Below are 20,631 nucleotides of genomic sequence, written 5' to 3' on the forward strand. Positions count from 1 at the left end.
AGTCACACTGGTGGAGCGACCTCCAACACAATTTGAATGTGTTAGATTTAATTAGAAGGTGTTGACAAGTACACACATTCATTTCATAAGAAAAATATAGTCACCTTTGAGATCTTGAGCAGCAGCTGCCACCACACTACCTTGGGCCTTGGTGGCCAAATGATCATGTAACATCTCTAGCTCAAAACTCCCACCCCTTCTTTCTCGCCTCCAAAACCACTCAAGTATTTAAATATTTGAGATTGGTAACACTAGCTTCCAGTCTTGCCATAATCCAGATTTTACTCAAATGAGTCGTCAGGATGCAGAAGACTAAAGCTGCTGGCATTGTCTGGAGCAGGTACTGATCTCCTGCACTCAGTGCTGTTTGTTGCCTCATGTCCCAGAGTTTCTACCAAGATAATACACATCACACTCTTTGGAAAAGGAGTTTTTGTGACTTCTCTATCTTGTTAACAATAACCTAAATCTTGCATAACTCATTTAAAGTAATAATAAGTGCAAGTTGAAACACATTCCCCTCATCTTTCCATTGGAACTATTTTACTCAAGCTGCAACCAAACACCAGAAAGCTTGTGAGCTTTTCACATGACTTAAATCAAAACTGGAACAAAAATTCTGAATGCTTTCAACTCTCACTCTCTCCCCCATGAGGACTTAAATACTGGACAAAGTGACCCTAATTTCTGATGAAATAAAAGCAAATAAATAAAAGCATGCACCCTCCTGAGCTAGTGAACCTCACCTGAGTGGCCATGGTGAGAGTTGTTCACCAGCACCACCAATAGTACCTGGAGAAGGTCTGTGTCCTCAAGGGTCAGGGTGTGTCTATGCCCATTAATTACTGTGATCAGGCAAGACTCCCCATTTGTCCACACAAAACAGTGAACAAATTAGTAGTAAGCCTCCACTTTGATATATCTCTTGCACAAAGTCATTCTGCTATGTAACCATGCCTCTAACCTGAATGAGCTGTGTAACCCAAAGATTGCTTCCATACCAGGAGGGCCTTCTTGCTCACTCTGAGCTGCAAACAACCCAACCTACAGTGATAACTGTACTGAGTGAAAAAATACAACTAATTTTCTGGGGCTGGGCAAAAAAATAATCCATCTTTTTATTTTTTAATCACCGTGAGTATAAGCAGTTCTGCAACATTATGATCAGAGCATTGTGAACATCCATTAGCTCAAGGATAAACAGCTCATTTGTGTTGGGAGATGAGAGTATTTGCAGGCAAGGCAAGGAAGGTGAGCAGCGGAGAAGAGCGAGGTAAGCAAGCATGAAGACAGGATTGCTGTAAGCAGGGTTACGGGAACAAAACAAATGAAAGAGGGACCACTAGAAGAGTTTCTGGCATCCACAGCCAGTGCCACAGACCTAGAACAACCACCCAAAGAAAAAATCAGAGGAGGAAAACAGTGGTAGCAACAGCCAGAGTAGGAAGGGAGACTCCGAACAACTTCTCTAATGGGAACAAATATTAAAGGTTAAAAAAAAAAAAAAAAAAGGCAAGCAGCCTGACATTTCCCCTCCTTGGCCACCTTCCACAGCTCAAACCTCTCTACCACTTCCTTTTACACCAGTGAGCTGTTAAGGCTTCCTTTTTCTTTGATGGAATAGATACCCAGGAGGTCCTGGGCAAGTGCTCAGACCAGCCATCTATCTCCCTGACCACCAGTCAGTCAGGCAGCAGACAGCATGCACTCAACACCTCAGACACTTACCTTGTCACAGCTACTTGTGAGCCAGAATTTCCTAAACTAAACATTAATATATTGCACATTAAAGCAGGCACATGCACATATAAAATTTACACCTTCAGCTTATCCCCCACACTGGACCTCTGAGCTGTGTGATGTGAGCCACACACTCTTAGAAGCAGCAACAACTGCAGGATAAGCCCCACGTACACAGGTTTGCTGATGGTTGGGGGTTTATCTTGTACTCCAGTTGTTCTGTGTTTTTTCAGGCAAATATTAATTTCAGTACTTAAACCACTAATCATGAAATTTTCACTTTGTGTGTGTTTGGAAAAAAATAATCAAATAGTGTAGGAAGATTAGACATTAAAAAACACAAACTGCAGCAAATCACATGTAGTACGTCAGTCACCCATAACAGCCCACTCACAATGACAGAGCCTCAGAAATCTAGTGGAGAAGAAAACATCTTCTGGTTATAAAATTTTAAGCACAAGTTTTTGTCCCACAGCTCCTATGAGGCTCTTATTTCAATCCCCACATTTGCTACCTAACATTAACTTTAAAGTGGGTAACTTAGCTAACAGCCAAAGTACTGCCAGGAAAACAAACAGGATACACACAATGCATCTCTTCACACATGCTGTTTACTATGCATTTCTTTGCTGTTTTACCAAAACGTGATACAATCTTACTGCTTCAGGTTATATTGCAGTATGAAGCGTGAGGGGCTGCTGCAAAAAATTCACTAGAGAGAAATTGAAAACCTTTGCAGTTTTCTGTACGCAAACATTGGATTGGTCACCTCCTTCATGTAACTGAAGCAAAGGACCATCGCTGCTCCAGCTCTTTTTGAGGTGACAGAGCCTTCAAGTACTCCCCTGTAAGGGAGAGTTTCCACCAGCTCCAGCTTGGGGGAAATTAAGATAACTGGCAGCAACTGAAGATCTGGCACCAAATAAGCAATTAATTAGCTGACAGGTGGAGCGAAATAATTATTCCTCTCTATGCAGCATTTGTGAGACCACATCTGGAGTACTCGGTCTGGTTTGGGAGTCCTGGGAAAAGAAAGACTGACGTATTGGAGGGAGTCCAATGGATGTCCACAAAGCTGCTGCAGTACTTGACGTATGAAGGCGAGATTGAGAGCTGGGTTTGTTCAGTCTGTCCTGGGAGATACTCAAAACCCGGCTGGATGAGGCCCTGGCTTTGAAGTTATCCCTATTCTGTTCAGGGAGATTATTTCCTGCAAACCTACAGCTCATCTCAGAGATGTGAGAAGAACTATTAAAAAGTAGTTTAATGGAAGAAATATTTTAAAAGTACTTCTAGAAAGAAATCTGTTAGCTCTAGAGAGAGATCAGTTACAGAAAATAAATGTTTACAATATGATTGGGTAAAAAACCCATAGGTGATCCTTCCTTTAAAGAACATTAGGAGTTTCTTCCCATTGTCCCCCACCCCTTTCTTAAAGTAAGATGTGAAAGCGTTCAAAGCTACATACTTGCACAATTTAAAAAGGTTTAGCAAGCTCCCATACCAACAATCATAAAGTAAATCTACATGAAGTGGTGTGACTGCAATTTTCAAGATATTTTCTCAGAAATTATACCTCACAGTGGCAACGTACTGCTGATTATGGAAGAAATTCTTATCGCAGTTTGGGGTAACTGCGCGATTGGCAAACAGATTGTATTTCCCTTGCAGAGTTGCTCACACCTGCATCTTCTTAGTATTTCTGTGATATTTCACTTTTGGAAGAGAGTGTCAACAACAGTCCAGTGGCATTAAGAAATCCACAGAAATGTATTACAACTTCAAAATTAAACTTGAGCCACAAGCCCTCTGTACCAGTTTACTTTGGTAAGACCTCACTCATCAAGAATTACTCTCCAGTTCTCATGGTGATACAATTTGAATGCATCTTTTTTTAAAAAAGGCAGATTGAAAATAAACATTGCATACCATCATAGCACCGTGCCACCTTAAAGTTTATGGGTAGCTGTTATAGATGAAGCTCCTATGGAACATAATCACTCTTCTTCCATGGGGCAGATAATGTAAAAAAAAAAAAAAAAGAAAATAGTAACAATAACAGTAAAAATTATTTCTTTTAACTTTAGTAACAACTTTTAAAAAAAGCTAGTTTGAGTAGTCTGATGCTACAAAAATGAACATTCATCTAGTTAATCCACTCTTTCTGGTCATTGCTTTCTTGTCTCTTCTTTTTTGCGCCAAGAAGTGAAGTACAGCCTCTGCACCACCCCACACTGCCACACGGATACACTCACAGCAACCACAAACACGTCATGGTGGTCCTGAGAACAGTGCAAGCACATGAGCACAATGCTCCTCGAGGCTGCTGGGGCTCTCCTGAATCTCGCCTGTGAGCTCCTCTGCCCGCCATAGTGCCGTGTAGGCGTATCTTGGGTCCGAGACTTGCTCTATCCAAGGAAATAGAACCAAAGCAATGCTGTCTACATGCAGGCCCAGATTGTTCTCTGGAGAGTCCTGCTGTGCCACACTAGCTCTGAAAGAATGACAGGTATCTTCTGCAAGACACAAATCATGGAGGAGCTGACCACATAAGCAGGATTCTGCTGACTTGTTTAACACCTACGTTTATACACTTCATAAAGCAGAACTGTTGCATGGGGAGGAAAACAAAAACCCAACCCTAAATGTAACCTCACGATTTTGAATTAAGATTTGCTGAAAATGTAAGAAAGAGCAGAGACGAGGTTACCTCACCCTTAGAGAAGTCACTGAATCACACTGATGGTCAGTGGTTTAAAAAGAAGTCTATTAATGAAAGAAGTTTTTTTAACCTTTTACAGGACCAGCACCAAATTGCTGTCAATGTCAAGTCATCAAGCAGTGCAAAGTGATGCTCTCCCCACCCTGCCTGTGATGACTGAGGAGGAGGAAAAGGGACACAGTCTACCCTGCACACTTTTATCTGCAGCCCTATTTGTTCCTTTTTGGCAGCCCCACTCGAGCGTTAGGACAAGGAGTTCTGCAGGTTTTAGACATGTCAGTAATGCTGTCCTAAGCAAGAAAGACGGTCAGTGCTTGTCTTCTACCTCCCCCAGTGCACAAAAGGTCACTTTCGACCTTCAAATATAGGGGATGTTTCTTCCACAAGGTCATAACATTTAGCAGCTCTTTGCTCAGTCAAATTTTTGGGCATACTACTTTTCCTACAAAAGGGAAACTCCTAGAGAGGTGTTCCAAGGACATTGAAGCCAATGCTATATGTGGGGTTTTTAGAGGGCATACAGCCTGCTATACTGAGAGTTAAATCTGGCTCTTCAGCTTGTCAGCTCCTGCACACTGATCTTATCCCAGTTGTAGGCTGATGGGCTTACAAAGTTTTTCAACAGTGATTACAGCTAATAAAATTGGTTGCATTAAACACTTTTTTTTCTCCTTTTAGAGGTGGTTCGCCTCAGCCTTTCTGAATAAAATAGAAGACATATTAAAAAATAAAATAAAAATCCAACTGCTGTTTCTCTTCAAAAGTCCAAAGTATGAGGTCTTATGAATATAAAAATCACTGACCATTCAAAGATACCCGGAGAATCTAATATTTGGAAAGAAAGGCCTGCATATTCAGCTAAAGACTGTAAGTTAAAATTACGAATGACCTCAGATACTGTGCTATACAAATGATTAGTTTTAAATAGTTTTATTCCTTCTTGAAGAGAGAGAAACCAGCAAAACATTTTCAATTAACTTGGAAATGGGACTGAGAGTGTTTCTTGATGAAATCACCAATTTAAATGCTGCACAGAGTGATAACATCCAAAAATTTCATAATCTGTTGGCTATCTCACAGATGAACACCAGGAGGAAATTTAGGGAGTTTTCAGTTACTTCCCAGGGAGACAGACAGGCAACAGAACTGGCATTTTTGCTGATCTTTAGACAAAAATCTTACTGGATATGGGCTCCCTCTCTGTAATTCAAACTTTATTAGCATACAGTGACAGCATGCAAGAGGACCTGTTCACAGGGAGGTCTAAAAACATGCAAGAGGTCATTAATTTCACCATAATGAACGTACTCCACCATTAACCTTACCACCAAGAACAAACACTGAGCATTTACATATAGTTTAAGACAAGAAACAGTCTAACTGCCCACTCAGACAACAGAGGTTTTTGTTCCAAGTCTTAGAGATGCTCTTTTTTCTTCAAAAAAACATATCATAGCTGCCTAATGAGGGGCTGCCCATAAAGAAAAACACAGTCCCAGGCACAAACAAATACTCTTTCTTTCATGGGTGTGAAAGTTGCTTTTGCTTACACTTGTTCTCCTCCCCTGTCCCTGGGGTGAAAGCAGCTGGCTGGAGGACACAGTCATCACCATCTTCCAAACAGGGCTATGAGCTGGTCTTCTCTCCTAAGTCCCAAGAAATGACCAGGTATGGGATGAAGCTTTGTGCCCAGCACTTTCATCGTCCACTGTGGTGGCTTCTGGCTTGGAGAACTTCTGAACTAACCAACAATAATTCTTCTCAATTATTCTGGGCAAGAGCATCAACTTCAACTATAAGCCCTAGAGCAGTTCTGTGGTTTAAAGGTCAGGCACAAAAGGGGGGGAAAAACCCAACATACTTGTTAAAAAAATAAAAATAAAAGCCCCAACAGAATTATCTGTACACCGTTATTGGAAGCCACGATAGGAAATACATGATCTTCCAAAGTCATGCCAGGAAAACCTTCAGAGCTGTCTTTTTTGTAAGTGGTACAGCTGCAAGTCAAAGATCAACGTTACGCAAAGTGCTCTTTCACACACAGGTTGCTCAGAAACAAGGGAGGTTGAAAGGTCTTTATTCATACAATAAAAAGTCTTCAAATGAATGTTAAAGTTTATTTGTCAAAAATCAGCAAAACAAAAATACCTAACCCCACCCCCTCCCCACCCCCAACAAGTAAAATAATAGAAATTGTAAAGAAAAAGGATGCTAGGAATCACCAGACAGGTCATTAGAGAACTCTCATGGAATGGTAAAGTTTTTCTTTAAAAAAGCACAAACCTGACGGGCATTTAATATTAATCTTAATTCTCACAGCCTGTTTAACTTCTCTGTATAGCTTCATATAGCAAACTCAGACCTGCCATGATTGAGATTATCTGGCAAAAATATTTTCAACTTGGACTACACCAAAAAGGCTTAAGAACTATTTTGGTCAAATCTGTTAACAGAGGAAAACTGGAGCCAAGAGGAAAAGGACAATTTTAAACAGAGAAGATATTTCATGCAAGCCAAGCCAATCATTTGAGGTTTCCTCCTTACTCCTCCCAAAATCACTAGAACAAGAGTTATTTTCATGTTAAAAGTGGTGCCAAACACTTCTATTCTGTTAAAGCAAATGTCCTCAATCACACACACACGAGGGCAGCTTCCTCTGCCTGCTTCAGCCAGCTCTTCCCTTGGTCTGTTCAATGTCCCTCCACCCCAGCTACTTGTCACTTTCTTCTTACTTTGTGCTGGTGCCATTACCATCACTTCCAGCTTCAAAACACTTTCCAAATTCACCACTGCAAGCAACAACACTTTGGTGAATGAAACAGTATTTTTCAAGCACTTTTGGAAGCTTCAGTACTGATGGCACATTTTGTCTGAAATGTAAGGTCTCAATTTCAGGTTATATTTGTCCTTACACAGCCAATGCTTTAGATGTCAATCTGTCTTTCAGAGCTCCCAGAGCTGCTGCAAGGGAGCTTGGAGGATGTGCAGAAGATCTTCCAGAGGCCACCCCAAGAGCCGTGAAGCAAAGTGAGCTATGTGAGGTGGAGTCTTTTTGTTCAGGGCTGGTTGACGATAGTGCCTTTGTTTTGGGGAGAGCAGAGTAACTGCTCTCACAGCACAGGATTCGATACTGTTAAAAGTATTTCTGGCTCCTCTGAGGAGCTCTGACTGGGCTCCTTTGTACTTGAAAGCACTGAACACATCACTCAGAGCCACTTCTCAACATCCCTCCTTTCTGCTTGTAGCCACAGGGGACCTAAAGCAGGATGGAACAAAGAATTCCCCTAGGCTAGAGAAGGCCTCCAGTCATTGCTGCCTCCTAAAAAATCCACCAAAATAGAGTCAACCAAATAAGCACAGAGGGGTGACCTTCCCTGTTCTCATCAAAACGTTCTCACATCGCAGCTGCCTTGCAGAGTTCATCACATTAAACCACATCTCAGTATGATGAACATCAATGAACTTGCTCTAAAAATTTAGGCTTCTGCCTTAAGCAAGAAGGACTTATTACTCACAGATACTTTAGAAAATTATAGTGGAAGGGGCAGCTTTCAGAGGTGCAAGACTTCTCTGCATCAGGAGAAGCTGGGCTGGAAAATGTGGGGTAATCTCTCCCCACAGCACCTTGTCACAAGCAACATCAGTAGATCCATTCAAACTGGGAAGTTTTTGATACAAAGAAGGAGCTGCATTTTGGGAAGGGCAGCAAGTTTAAAATTAATTTGCTGTCCTCTTTTTTCCACTTGAAAAAACGGTTTAACTCAGACCATCTAATTCAAATCAGTTGATACTGCCAGGCTATCTTTTTTGATAGCTTTTTCAGATGAAAAACATTCATTCAGATTCATGGTATACAAGGAATAGAGCTGGTCAGGAAAAATCCGACAGTAATTTTCTGCAAGATGATTTAGTTCTATCCACACCTTAAAGCTCTGCAAAACTGCTGCTGATTTTGTACTCCAGTAAAAAGTCAAGGTGTCAAAGGTTCTATTTTGCTCCAAACAGGTGGCAGTATTTTGAGCTGAAATCCTTGCTTCACAGCAAGTTACCATTTAAAAGAGTCAGAAGCAAGATGAGGCATCATGTTTTGATTGACTTCAAGTAATAAGATTTTTCACCTCCCCCAGTAGAAGTAGTGATATTGTTCAATTTTGTTCCTGTTCCAAGTGAAGTAAAGTTCCAAAAAAGCTCTACAAAATGTGATTGTTTTCCTGCAGCCAGTGGTAAGCACAGCAACAGGGTACTTCTCCTTGGCTGCAGCTCCTGTAAGGTCAGGCCGGTTTCTAGTTTCAGGGCTCAAGGACACTTCCCACAGACAGGTTTAACTTGACCTCTCTCAAACCGGGAGGCAGATTACCTGCCCGAAACCAAAGCCCTGCTTGAGTTAACAAGTGAGACTGCCCTAGAACACAGTGCTAACGGGGCTCACGCGCTCACTCCTTAGGGAGTGTCACACGCTCCTCGGATGTACCGAAACAGCTTCAACCTTTCATGTTTCATCTGCACCTGTCATTTCTCTGTCTGGAAGTCAGGCACTAAGGGCAAAACCCATTATAAGATGCAAATGCTAGAAATCCCAATTCTTCTACACCTGCGTGTTTGTCATCTACTGAAACACCAAGTTGGGTTTGTTTTGGTTTTTTTTGTTTTGGTATTGGGGGGGGGGGGTGTGTGTGTTTGGTTGGTTGGGTTTTTGGTGTGTTTTCTTGTGGGGTTTTTTATGTATAAATTATTACTACCTTACCAAATGCAGGTTAGGGTTTTTAAACAAGCCAACATGGTACCAAGTAAGACAGCTGGCAGGCAGGGAGATGCAGCCCTGGAGTTTCACCTCCTTCTGTGGCACTTTGCATTGGGTGTCCCTGGCACCATTTCCCCCGCCACGCCGGCCATTGGGAATGCAGCTCTGAGGCACACAATGCATTCAGCACAGCACAGCAAGCAGCTGCATCCCTGGCTCAGCTCAGGGTGCTCCACACCAAAGCACGCAAACCCTTTTGTGGGTTCTGCCTCAAGTAAATGGCTGACTTCCACAATACAGATCTGTAGGCCTTTTGTCACCAAAGGAATCCTTAATTGCTGGATTTCAATAAGACTGCTCGGGTGAACTAGATTTGTTGGTTCAAGTCCTGTTTTTGGAGTAATGGGTCAAAACTACTTGTGAAGACACTTCTGTGGGAGCTGCAGGGGTGGGAGAGGGACAGGAGTTATTAGTTTTCTCCCTCTGAAAGAAAGGTCACTTTGACAATACACACTGCCAGCAGCAGACCTGCCCATAAAACAAATTACAAAGTGCTGTCCATGACACAAACACCATTATAATATGTTCAAAGTAGTGCCCAAACTGAATTAAGCAGAACTTCACAGAACAAGTTTGAATCAAATATTAATGTACTCCCCAAAGAGAAGGATGAAGGGAAAACATATGCCTCAACTCTCTTTCTCCCTGAAGTAAAAGCACGGTAATGCAGCAAGACAGAAAAGTGAAGATGCTGGTTAAATAAAAGTAATTGGTCATAAGGTGGCCAACAGCTCTAAGCTTTCCTTAACACAATCAAATATATGATATTGTAGATGTACCATATTAGTGTTAAATCATCACAAATGTGCCAGACAGTTTGCACTCACCTTAGCCATAATTCTATTACACTCTAAATCCAGTGCAGATGATACCATGTCCAGATTAGTATATTCAGCTTAATTCAGCTAAGCCACGGGGCTAGTTGTCACAGAGGCCCTCACCATATCAGACTCCACTCATGCATTTCGGATGACACCATTTAGGTATTTCACGTAAAGGTATTGTGCAATCTACCGTAGTCTGTCAAAAATAACTAGTTCCTCAGCAATGTTTTTTCTTACTCATATGAATTAGAAATTTATCAGTGGGTCCTAACTTTTAAAGACACTTGTTAAAATTATTAATAAGCAACTTCTCTATACCACCTTCTTCACTCCTGGCTTGCACTGACTGCTATGCATATATACCAAAGTTGTTTGTCCCTCACTGAAGACATGTATTTACTCAACATCAAAATAATTTCCAGTGAAGGCTGTTCAGGTTTTATATGTAACAGGTATTTCATGCCACTATGTCTTTCACCAGCAGGCAACGCAGAATTTCTGAAACAACATGCCTGAAGCATAAACCACAAAACACCACAGCCAGTGGCCTACCATCAGACAACTTCATATTGAAAATTGTTTCTTTTGCCAAAGACAAGCCACACAGATGAGGCAGTAATTTGTTGGAGGTAGAGAAGAAGGATGCTTACAGACACCCTCTAAGAAGCATCTGAACATTTCAACAAATCTGCAGCCCTACTATCAACAAAATACAAATCTCTAAAACATTATTTAGGCAATCTTTCTTTCTCTCTTTCATCAAAATTACAGCTCTATGGGGTAAAAAGGGCTTAAGAAGAAACCCAGTGTCTTTTTCACAAGAGATACAATTTTTTAAATTGTTCTTATATTGTGAAAAGACACTGACCTACTGACATCCATCAAGTGCTACCAGTTTTTCTGAGCACACAGGTCAAGGTGCTGAAAACTCCTGTATCACTGGTGACAACCTTTCCGCTTTACTGATACTAAATAAATGTGCAACCGTAAAAATGAACTACCGCCCCTCCAGTTTCCCACTGGGTCAAGCAGTGGCTACAATGGCTGTAACTGAGAAGCTGGAGATGCTGCCTTCCCTCCCTTCCCACTCTGGTATTTTTCTTCTGCACTCCTTTGTTCACTTAACAGAACTTTGTTTGAAGTGTGTTTTTACTCCTTCACTGCATGACAAACCCACACAGTCAGAAGACAGGCTTATAAAAACCACAGATCTCCAGCAGGGAGCTCAACGGTGGGTGTAATATTGGACACAGCTCTCCATTCATCATGCACATTCTCTGGATTTCAAGTTGACAATGTCCCTTTAGCTTACTGTTCCTCCTCATGGGAGACCAGACGAGTGCACCCTAATGAAAACACTTCCTCCACCAGCATATAAACAAACTGATCTTAACCTGCAACTGTTCTCAGCTTCCAGAATGCTAGTTAGAAAGACATCAAGACAAAAAAAAAAAAAAAAAAAAAAAAAAAGGGTGTGGGAAGGAGATCCTGGAAAGTGTTACAGCTGCAGGGATGGTGGAAGGAAGGATGTGGGAGTTAAGGAGGTTGTATACAAGGAGGAAAATGACAAGGTCTCAAAGGCGTTGCCAGTCTTGTGCAGGCATTTCAAAAGCCCGGTCCGCTCTGGTCACTCGTTATTTAGCATTTTAAGAATCAGAGCATATCAGAGTGATTGACGAGCAACTGCAGACGGTTGCTTTCCACTCAGCCCAAACCTTCTCCTCCAGCACCTACTCAGTCCTGCCCTCCCCGTCACCGCTGAAGGGACTAAGGTATCATGGTCTTGTTTCCCCAAAGTGACCCCCTTCTCCCGCCAGCCCTCTCCCAGAGCTCACGCACACGCAGAATCCACACAGAGCAGAAATCAGGCGAGACCCCGAGGAAGCAGAGGTCAAACTGAGCATTATTAAGGAGGTCGGGCGACACGTACGCTGTGGCTCTGCAGACGCAGCAAAACGCTGGCACCTATGGTGTGGCGTTTGGTATCGCTCCCTAATCTAAAATGTAGCTGAAAAGGAACTGGCACCAGATCAGCGGCCTCATCTGGGAAGGAACAGAGAGGCTCTAGGGGAGAGACAAGAAACAAGCCTCTTTTCACATCCTACCACCCTTGGGTATTTTGTGCGTCCCTTCTTTCTTCCCTGAAAGAGGCCTTTGTCACAGACGCGCAAATCCTATACGATTTATTTCAGAGGGAGAGAAGGTCTTTTTATTTATTTCCCCCCCCTCCCCTTTTTCGCAGTTCGGCGACAACAAATAAGTCCCTGTGCTGCGCCCCCTCCTCTCTCCCTGGCCGGTGTCCACGGGGGCGGGGGACACCGACACGGGCGACCCCCGGGCACGCAGGGGCCCCGTACAGCCGGTCATCGGCGCTGCCCCCGGCCCTCCCCGCGCTGCGGCCGCGGCTCCCGGCGGGGGAGGCGGGCGCGGGGTCCGCGTGTGCGTGCGTGGGGGAGACCCGCAGCAGCGCGGCCGCCTCCCCTCGCCGGGAGCCCCCGCACCCCATCACCGCTCGGGCGCACAAAGGAAACAGACCCGCCGCAGCATCCATCCATCCATCCATCCATCCATGCATCCCCCCGCCCCCGCTCTCCCGGGAGGGCTCCGGCCCCTCCGTTACCTGGGTTGGTTCGGCTCGGCTCGGCTCGGCTTAGCTCAGCGCAGCGCGGGGCCGGGGCGGCGCCGCCGCACTCGCATCCTCCTCGCTCCGCTCCTCCGCTGGCTGCCCCCGCCCGCCCGCCCGCAGCGAGGGGCGCCGCTCCGGGCGCCGCTGCCTCTCCCCGGGGCAGACGCGCTGCGCCGAGCCGCGGCCGGGCGCGGAGGCGGCGACTCCGTGCGGCGGCACAGCCGCAGCCTGGGCAGGGATGAGCTCGCACGGGCTCTCCGCGCTGCTGCTGGTGCTGCTGCCGCTGCCGCTGTCGCCTCGCCTCCGCTCCGCTTCACCCGGGCGAGCGCGGCTCGGGCGCTCCCTCCCACCCGGCTCCTGACAGATGGCGCAACCGCAGCGCCGCCGCCGCCCGGCCCCGCTCCCCCGCCCGGAGCCGGCAGCGCCCCCCCGCCCGCCTCGCCCCTCCGCGGGGGCGGCCCTGACTGACAGCGGCGACGACCAATGGCGGAGCGCGGCCCGCAGCCGCCGCCACTCTGATTGGCGGGCGGCGGGGGAGGCGGGGCGCGCGGCCGCGGGTGGGCAGCGCCCACCGACGCCCCCGGGCAGCGGCCGCCGCTCCGAGCGCTCGGCGGGGCCGTGATGGAGGCGGACCCAGCCTGGCCGGGAAGGGAACCGGGGGCGAAGAGGAGGGAGAAGGAAGAAGAGGAGGGGTGGCCGCTCCGTGCCGGGGGTCGCGGCCGGCAGCTGCCAGCGCCGGAGCGGTTCGCTGTGCTCCGCGCCCCGCTGGGGCGCCTCGGGAGGCGGGAGGAGTGAGCTGAACGTCTCAACATCCCCGATGAATGGGAGAACAATCTTAAGCAGATTATGCTTTCTTTGTGAAAGACGACGGCTTGTTTTACTATTGTGATTTTTTTATCCGTAATTCTTGAAATTGGCAATAGTGGGTGATAAGGCAACGGCGGTAATGAAATACGCGGAGGTTTTCCAGAGTTATGGTTTTATTCCATTTTCCACATTTAATCGCGGAGTATTCAACCAGCCGTGCTGGGAGGAGCGCCAGCCCCACGATGTTTGTCTTTCGGGGGTGTACCTGCCGTCCCCACAGCACGGCTGATCACCTTTGCTGGGGATTCGGCATTGCAGTGTATTCAAAGATGTGCAGACTGCACTGTCCTCCAGTCACGGGTCAGCCTGCTCCACAGGCAAGTGATTGGAAAAGTTCTCTGTACGCTTTGTTCCCTTCAGGTTCTCAGCAACGCCATAAATCCTTCCAGCATTTCTCAAGGTGTTGCATCCACGTCCAACGCCCGTTGAAAGCACCACATGCTCCAGCTTCAGGTCCTCTCCCCAGCTCCGCCCCGTCTGTGACCTTGGGTGCTCCCATACTGACAGATTGGCACATCTCACTGTCACTTGTCTCCTAGACTTGGAAAGCTCTTTTGCCTTAGGACTGAAGAAACTGCAGTTTAGGCTTCAACAAGAACAGGAGACATATACAAAGTACAAATGCAGAGGGCGAGAAACTTAAATATGTTGAAATAGCAAAGAGAACTATAACACAAGTTTTCAGTAAATGAGGTTTACATTTCTCTCCCACTTCTCCCTGGATTTCATTTTTGTATGCTGGTATTTAACCAGAGAATTATGTCATCTTGACAATTTGATTTCCTGATGAAATTACAGTTTTACAAGTTCAAATATAAACTTGTTTCTTATCAAGATGTCTACAGCTGCGTGTTCAGAACAAAAAAGGGTTTCACTTCTCTGTCTGGGTGACTGTGTAGGTTGTGTGTAGGTGACTCTTGATCATTACATTTCAGGACCAAACACAATTTTTTCCACAAGTTCACATAAAGAATTTGGAGAAGATGGGGAATTCCAAAATAAAATGTCACTTGTGTCACTTCTCATTTTAAACCTGATTGTAGATGTACAAAGAAACAAATTTTTCAGGCTCCTAGGTAGCTCATTTTTAGTTCCTATCCTAATCCTTCTATGCAGATTGATTTTTAAAATAATTTATTTTACCATGTAAAAGGTATAATCAACACAAGAGTGGAAATTTACAGATCAATTGAAAAAACAACTTTTGATTTTCCTCCTGTTGGGTGAAAACTGCAGCTCTGTGGAGAGGTCTGATTATGCCTTTCCAGAAACACTGACTGGGATCCTGATCCTGTAGACTTTGAGGAGCTCAGGCTGCAGCCATTGGGCCAGCAGCAGGCAGAGCAGATTTATGGACTTCCAACTTGGAGACTGTCAGGACTGCAAATGGTGTCTTAGTACTCCAGGCTCCTCAGCAGAAAACCAGCACGTGGCTCTAGGGAAAGGGACATCTTTGCATGCCTTGTTTGCTTTTTTTATGGGCTTATATATAATCTCACCTCCCCACAAGTCAGTAGAGGTTTCTTGGGGACCTTAAGCATCTTGGAAATTAATCAAACAACCAGATATTCTTTCTGCAAAAGATACAGGAAAGAAATGCATGTAATTTTATAATCAAAAAAGTGGGAATAAAGAATCTTTGTCCAAAATTTGAGTGCTCTTGCTCTGGATGGCACAAAAAAACCCAACAAACAAACAAACAAACACCCAGACAAAAAACTAGTTGACACTCTTTTTTGAGCCAAACCAAAAAATAACCAATTAATCAATGAAAGCAGACCAAAACACTATCACACAGCAGCCACAGCACTGCTCTAAGCTTGGGCAGATAAACTGGCTCGGCAGCATGTCATAGAAAATCTGACTCTGAACTAGTATAGCTGAAGAGGAGTAAGGTGTGGAGTCAGGAATCAAATGCTGGTAGTTGCATGGGAAGCATAGGGAGAATCTTGGGTTTCTCCTTTAGGGTACCTGTACTTTCCTTAGGATCACAGAGCTGCTGTGAGTTCCTGCAGCCCCCGTGGCAGAGGTGGGAGGTGCTGGAGTGTTCCCTCTGCATGAGTCAATCCCACGTCCCTACAGCAGCTCCTCCTCACACAAGTCTTGTTCTTTAGTACTCACCACCATGGTTTGACTGTATTGATATTTGCCTTCAGGAATCACCCAGAAAATCTGACAGACATTCTCCCAGTTAAACAGAAGAAATAATTAAATTTACCTGCATAACACAGGAGTAGTTCTTTATACTCTCCTCTTATTCTCTCAACTTTTCTAAATAGCTTGACCTTAAGTCCATGACACTGTTTCTCTCACCTTCGTCTGTGTGACCTTCCTCCTCATGCCATACTACTTTCTCCTTTCTCCAACCTCACTTTAAAACACTTATTCATTAAAATCTTGAAATAATGTCCATTGAAATGCTGCTTCTCCATCATCCATTTTCATGGAAATACTGTCAAAACCTTAACTCTGCAGTCACATGTGCTAAACGATGTGTTGTCAAGATTTTCTCCTCTCCTTCCTATTCCCTGATCCTGTCTTCCTATAGAGGTACATGGCTTCTCACAACAATATGAAAATTACAGAGCCTGATTAGGATTTATTAGTATTAATAATTTAGCATCTGGGAATACAGGGTAGCAGTCACAAAATGACACACAAGTGTCTTTTGGACTTGTCAGTGGACAAGAAATCAGTGACAGCTATCATGAATGTATGCTAAATAAATAATATCCACAGTTTTCAATAAAATGTGATATTTTGAGAAGCTAAACATGCTCACAGCTGTAATAGCAAGGAGGTGTAAAAGCAGCTCTTTTGTAGAACAGGCCAGGACATCAGCTCAATTTCTTTGGTTGTGTCAAGCCACTCTTGGTAAAACTAGGCTGACTCTTAGAAATAACCATCAGAATTATTTTCTGGGTTCTTCTGAGCCATAATTTGTAAAAGTTAGATGCTAAGGAACTTGCATTTTAAAAGATCCCCAAAGTATTAAATTTTACGGTGTCTTTTTTTTTTTTTTTTAATAAGAGATGTTATGATTGCAATTACCTTTCATAAGGATAAACAAATGTCATGCTCAAATTCTTCACTCAAACCAGTACACTAGTCACAGACTGATAGGTCACTAATCTGCTTCACCATTTTATCTTCTGTCTTACACTTCCTCCCTTTTTACATTGCTAACTTGGCAACACTTCAATTCGTTTTGGTTTTGGCTGGGTGTATTTTACCAGCCTGTCATGTATAGCATATTATAAATAATTACAGAGTAGTGGGGGGGGAAAAAAGGGATCTGAACTTGCCTACAGTATTTTAGGAGGCTGACAGTATTTGCCTAAAACATCCCACTATATTTTCAGGAGGTGCTTCAACTGGGGAGTGCTAAATGGGTCTTGCTGACTCACAGGTGATTACTGCCAGGGAATGCTGAGGTGGCAGGTCTGCCTCCCTGGGGACAACATCTTCGAGGTGTGAACAGCAGCCTGGAAGCAGTAGGGAAGGTTTGAACTGAGCTCTTCATCCTGCTCGTCAGCAATAGTCACTCTAATATACAGAAGCTGAAGCAAGAGTATTGGCAAGGATAGGAATAGAGCACTTTGCCTTTTGTTTACTAGGTAGATCATTGGTGGGAGTAAGTAGACAGAAGTAACATTATCACCTTCTATCTTTAAGGAATAAACAGAAGAGGCCTTCCTTATTGCTGTAGAGGGCCTAATCTCAAACATTTATGTTCATACAAGCCTACTTTTCTTACTGTCTTAGAATATCCCTAAAACAAAAATTGGAAGAGGTATTTCCTCAGAGACTACACAGAGGTTTTCCAAAACCAGCAAAGCAGGTGTTAAACTGTAAGAACAGCATCTTTAAATGGCATCACACATTTTCTGAAAGTTAAATTTCTGTGTTTATAAGCTCCAGATGTATTTGCACTCTCTGTGGCTTCACATGGACACGGGGGAAAACACAGACATGGAACAACCTTAGGAAATCCAGAAACAGCATAAAAATATTCAAGCCATTTTTCATAACTTTCAGATTAATTAGAAGCTACATCCTACTCGTCAGAAAAAAAATTTCTTACTCTTATTTTATGTACTCAAATAAACATTTTAAATTCTCTGTGAAAGTTGGTAAAAGGTACTGACTTTCAGTAAAAATATTTTTTAAATGACAGTGAGGAGCCCGTGGGATAAGAACACTAGGGACAACGGTAATTTGTTGCTTTTATAATCCAGCCAAGGAATAGCAATTCTCTTCTTGGGACGGTATATTTTCAAAGATACAGGAGGCAGTGTGTGTATTACATCACATAATTTTGTAGAGAGGAAGAACAGATAATATACTTAAAGATGTGCTCCTTCTTCTGTCAGCATTGTCCTCCTTCTGCTGTCAGCATTAGCCCTCTGCTGAGCATCAGAGGAATGCTGGGAAGGCTGGCTTCCTACAGTTGAATAAAGCCCAAGTTTATTCCTAAATATCACTTTCTTTTTTTACTTGTAGAGACCAACACCATAGTACATGCACTGATAAACTGCAGATATATTTCCAAGAAATAGGCCCACATAGGGCTTTGTGATTCCCAGAAGTATACACTTTTCAAAGAACTACCTCCAAAATCCAAAAAAATAGAAGTAAACAGTTCCTTGTCTGTCACTGTTTGTCTCCAAGACACACAATGTAACAGAACTAACATAGCAATCTTCAGGTCTAAAATGTCAGCAGGTGCTAAGAAATAACTGACCCCATGAGGATACTCAGATTATCCGAGGGAATACTTTGACTGTAGTGCTTCCATCCCCAACATACAAAATGGGATGAAAATGTCTTCTTACTTGTGCAGCCTGAAGATCAATTACTATTTGTGAAGAATTATAAATATTCTGGGCAGGCTGTACTGCAGAAGCAGGAAGAAAATTAGTAATACTCTTTCCATTGTGGGACTGAATTTTTGCACAGTGCCACCTCCTGAATGCGAGGAGAGGAATATTGCTATTTTTCTCGCTAATTCTTTTGGCCATTACATCACCAAATGAGTCAGGATCCTCTCAAAAAAACCGATTCATGTTCCTGTGACTAACTGCTGCATCCACTCAGGGAGGCTACAGCAAGGTTATGTAAACTGCCCCAGTTCTGGCACTACCCAACTGTTGAACTCTTGACCTTCCACTTCTCATGTTCTTTTAATCTATTTTTGGATGTGATTTCCCAGTTTGCTTGATAATTTTTTTTTTTTTCCGTAATGGTAAAATAACCCAGAGATCTGTCAGCCGGAAGTAGACTGGTTCCATGTGTATCGTTAGCAAAGACATATGCTAATGAGCTTATTAGAGGGTTGGGAGAGTCCTTTGGTTTCCTGCACTCCTCCTCCTGGAGGCTGCCTGTTACCACTCAGAGGCCGTGGGCTGTCCTTGTCTGCCTCGGACAATTACTAGGAAGGTACAAAGTGCACATCTTAGCAGTGAGTTTCCAGCTATCTGCTGGCAGTGGAGCACTGGTGGGTGTTCCCACAATTTGGAGTAGGGGCCGAGCTTCTCATAGATTGTCTTAAATGCCTTCTTTCCCGAATCTGCCCCTTTCTACTCATGCTCGTGGAGGCTGTGTTCTCTCTAGTGCCCCATCTGTTTGTCCCTATCACACACCAACAGCCTTGATGCAGTGTTTTGCTGATAGTAACCCTCTTTCTAATGAGATGCTGACTTGTGGACTGGATTCCAAGTAAGCATTAATAAGATTTGCATTTGCTTTCAGCTTATTAATCAGAGCCTCTTCCGCTGGTGTTATCTCCAAGGAAAACACATCCAAGCCAGCAGCGTGCTCGCTGTGCTCTTTACCCACACTGTGTCTGCTGGCACCTGCAAATGGATGTGATTCACTGCGAACCTCCCACAAAGCAGCCTTCACCTTGCTGTCAGCACATTGGCAGCACCACAGAATGCTGTTGTGGAGCTTCAGGTTTGAGTGCCACTGCCCTCCTTTTGCATCATTCTCACCTCTTGTAGTATTTTGAACTGACTATTTTGTTGACAATGTCAAAGTGAACCTGTGCCCTCGTCGGCTTATTTTCTAACTGAGAGCCTTTATTGCTTGGCAATTGGAATTGCATCTGTCATTAGGGATGAATTCTGGATCCTTCAGCTAAAGAAAAACCAATAATCATGGCACCGTGCTGTAGCTGCCTGTATGCAGATGACTGTGCTCGTCATCTGGACATTCCCTAGCTGCACTGGAAAACAGATACAGGATGTTGTGAAGCCAGGCAGAAGGAGGAACAAAATCAATGCGGCCACACTGCTCTCTGAGATGCGCAGCCACATGCTGAACAGATGCATCAGCACTAAGCTGGTGAGTACCCAAGTGAAGAACCAAAAACTTTCTAAGACTGTTTCTACCCCAAAAGAGTATCTGCTCAGTCTGGAACAGATGACCATCTTGCTGAACTGTTCAAAACTCCTGTGATTATCAAATCTTAAAGTACCTAAATATGAGACGTTTCCTCAACAAGCCTCCAAAAGCTGGAGCTGTATGCAAGGGTAAGGAGCGGTTTCCCACGTAAATGCATGATTTAGGATGAACCAGACACAAAACTCTTAATCCACTAATAGAAAAGAGAAAACACAGAAAGGTACCCCTATGAATGCAAAACCCAAATGCTAGGTAAAATCTAGACAAACAAAATTAAAAGGAAAAAATGAATATTCTGAGGACTAATAAAGGTCTCCCTGCACAAAGACTTTGTATGCAGTGTTCATGGAAAGAGAAGTCATTGAGATTAAATGTACTGATAAAAGAAATAATGCTAAATAGAATTGTCAAGCAGGCAGGAGGCGAGACCAAGAGTCAGATTTTGCAGACACATAGTATTAATGTAGTGCAAAGGCATGGAAACAGAAATTATGCTGTAAAGCTCAGAAAACCTCATGATATGCATACAAGATGGCATCAAAAAACCTATCCTGAAATCAAACCCCATGATGCAAACTAAAAAAAACCCTCAGGAAATCAAATGCAAAAGAAGCAATAGAGGGGTAGGAAATACGTGAAGCGATAA

The 20,631-nt window shown here is 43.8% G+C and overlaps 1 protein-coding gene across 4 annotated transcripts in view; it reads right to left on the reverse strand.

The window, feature by feature from the left end:
* Positions 1–12,826, reverse strand: part of FYN (FYN proto-oncogene, Src family tyrosine kinase) — a 139,334-nt gene extending 126,508 nt beyond the window's left edge. For 3 of the 4 annotated variants that reach the window (XM_032101498.1, XM_032101500.1, XM_032101497.1), the window contains exon 1: positions 12,708–12,825. The gene's annotated coding sequence lies outside the window, so the exon portion shown is untranslated. Of the gene's footprint in view, positions 1–12,707 lie in introns of all 4 variants that reach the window. The other variant, XM_032101501.1, reaches the window with a different exon arrangement.
* Positions 12,827–20,631: the final 7,805 nt, after the last annotated feature.

This window comes from Corvus moneduloides, chromosome 3, assembly GCF_009650955.1.
Source record: "Corvus moneduloides isolate bCorMon1 chromosome 3, bCorMon1.pri, whole genome shotgun sequence".
Taxonomy (NCBI): domain Eukaryota; kingdom Metazoa; phylum Chordata; class Aves; order Passeriformes; family Corvidae; genus Corvus; species Corvus moneduloides.